We start from the raw sequence: 2,500 nt of genomic DNA, 5'->3' as shown, positions 1-2,500 counted from the left end.
GGCGGCGCAGCGGCCTCGCCCGCGTCAGGCAGCGGGCTCGCCGCTCCCCGGCGGGACGCCGGCTCTTCCCCCCGACCGATCTCAAGCGCCTCCATGAATTGGCGGACAAGCTGCTTGTGGGCAGCTTGCCGCCGTCGGCACTTGATTGCCTCAAGCGTTCGGTCGGGGAACATCCTGATGAGCTCTTGATTTACAAAGAAGAACCGGGCGTCCCTCTCGAGGAACAGTTCGGCCTCTGCCTTGGCGAGCGACAGGACTTCTTCCTCCGTCCACCTCGCGCGATGCCTCTCCGTGACGATCTCCGCGTTGGCGGCCGCAAGATGTTGGCGGCGGCGATGGACCCCGAGACCGTTCTTGGTTGTAAAGCTGCGGTGGCACTCACTACAGGTATACATAGCTGCAAAAGTTACAAGATTTTCGGCACGGCCGGTTGGCCGGCTAGGTGCTGGGGGAGTTGGGGTGGCACCTTCAGCGGAAGGGCCACCACTTATTCTCTGCTTACTGCCCCCAACTAAAAAAGGGATAGTGCGAGGGGGGGCTGGTAACCCCCCCAAGCCCCTGGTGCGGTCTTCCACTCTGCGAAATCGGCGGGCCCACGAGAAGGGGAGAAGACCGCAGGAGAGGAGAGGCTAAGAGGGCTAGGCCCATGTATTGCGCATCACTCTCCCTGTAACTATAACCCAAGGAAGGCACCTCGCAGCAGCAGCACGACTACATCAAGACCGCACTTCGAGAAGCCAAGTCCGGATGCAGCCACACCGCCGCCACTTGGCCACCTTAAGAGAGTCATAGTTACTCCCTTAAGAGAGTCATAGTTACTCTCGCCGTTTACCCGCGCTTGCTTGAATTTCTTCACGTTGACATTCAGAGCACTGGGCAGAAATCACATTGCGTCAACACCCGCTAGGGCCATCGCAATGCTTTGTTTTAATTAGACAGTCGGATTCCCCCAGTCCGTGCCAGTTCTGAGTTGATCGTTGAATGGCGGCCGAAGAGAATCCGCGCACCCGCGCGCCCCCGGAGGAGCACGCTAAGGCGGACGCGGCCTCGCAGCAAGGAAGATCCGTGGGAGGCCAAGGCACGGGACCGAGCTCGGATCCTGCACGCAGGTTGAAGCACCGGGGCGCGAACGCCGCGCAGGCGCGCGCATCCTGCACCGCCGGCCAGCACGAGGCCAACCAACGGCGAGAGCAGACCACGCCCGCGCTAAACGCCCGCACTTACCGGCACCCCTACGGCACTCACCTCGCCCAGGCCCGGCACGTTAGCGCTGACCCACTTCCCGACCAAGCCCGACACGCCCCGATCCTCAGAGCCAATCCTTATCCCGAAGTTACGGATCCAATTTGCCGACTTCCCTTACCTACATTATTCTATCGACTAGAGGCTCTTCACCTTGGAGACCTGCTGCGGATATGGGTACGAACCGGCGCGACACCTCCACGTGGCCCTCTCCCGGATTTTCAAGGTCCGAGGGGAAGATCGGGACACCGCCGCAACTGCGGTGCTCTTCGCGTTCCAAACCCTATCTCCCTGCTAGAGGATTCCAGGGAACTCGAACGCTCATGCAGAAAAGAAAACTCTTCCCCGATCTCCCGACGGCGTCTCCGGGTCCTTTTGGGTTACCCCGACGAGCATCTCTAAAAGAGGGGCCCGACTTGTATCGGTTCCGCTGCCGGGTTCCGGAATAGGAACCGGATTCCCTTTCGCCCAACGGGGGCCAGCACAAAGTGCATCATGCTATGACGGCCCCCATCAACATCGGATTTCTCCTAGGGCTTAGGATCGACTGACTCGTGTGCAACGGCTGTTCACACGAAACCCTTCTCCGCGTCAGCCCTCCAGGGCCTCGCTGGAGTATTTGCTACTACCACCAAGATCTGCACCGACGGCGGCTCCAGGCAGGCTCACGCCCAGACCCTTCTGCGCCCACCGCCGCGACCCTCCTACTCGTCAGGGCTTCGCGGCCGGCCGCAAGGACCGGCCATGACTGCCAGACTGACGGCCGAGTATAGGCACGACGCTTCAGCGCCATCCATTTTCAGGGCTAGTTGCTTCGGCAGGTGAGTTGTTACACACTCCTTAGCGGATTCCGACTTCCATGGCCACCGTCCTGCTGTCTTAAGCAACCAACGCCTTTCATGGTTTCCCATGAGCGTCGATTCGGGCGCCTTAACTCGGCGTTTGGTTCATCCCACAGCGCCAGTTCTGCTTACCAAAAGTGGCCCACTTGGCACTCCGATCCGAGTCGTTTGCTCGCGGCTTCAGCATATCAAGCAAGCCGGAGATCTCACCCATTTAAAGTTTGAGAATAGGTTGAGGTCGTTTCGGCCCCAAGGCCTCTAATCATTCGCTTTACCGGATGAGACTCGTACGAGCACCAGCTATCCTGAGGGAAACTTCGGAGGGAACCAGCTACTAGATGGTTCGATTAGTCTTTCGCCCCTATACCCAGCTCCGACGATCGATTTGCACGTCAGAATCGCTACGGACCTCCATC

General features: G+C 59.7%; 1 pseudogene; it reads right to left on the bottom strand.

Annotated features, from left to right (window-relative positions):
* LOC126435124 (large subunit ribosomal RNA) overlaps positions 1 to 2,500 on the bottom strand; it is a 7,983-nt pseudogene that overhangs the window by 4,300 nt on the left and 1,183 nt on the right.

The sequence above is a fragment of the Schistocerca serialis genome, unplaced genomic scaffold (genome assembly GCF_023864345.2).
Source record: "Schistocerca serialis cubense isolate TAMUIC-IGC-003099 unplaced genomic scaffold, iqSchSeri2.2 HiC_scaffold_1196, whole genome shotgun sequence".
Taxonomy (NCBI): domain Eukaryota; kingdom Metazoa; phylum Arthropoda; class Insecta; order Orthoptera; family Acrididae; genus Schistocerca; species Schistocerca serialis.
This window is presented reverse-complemented; position numbering and strand designations above follow the sequence as displayed.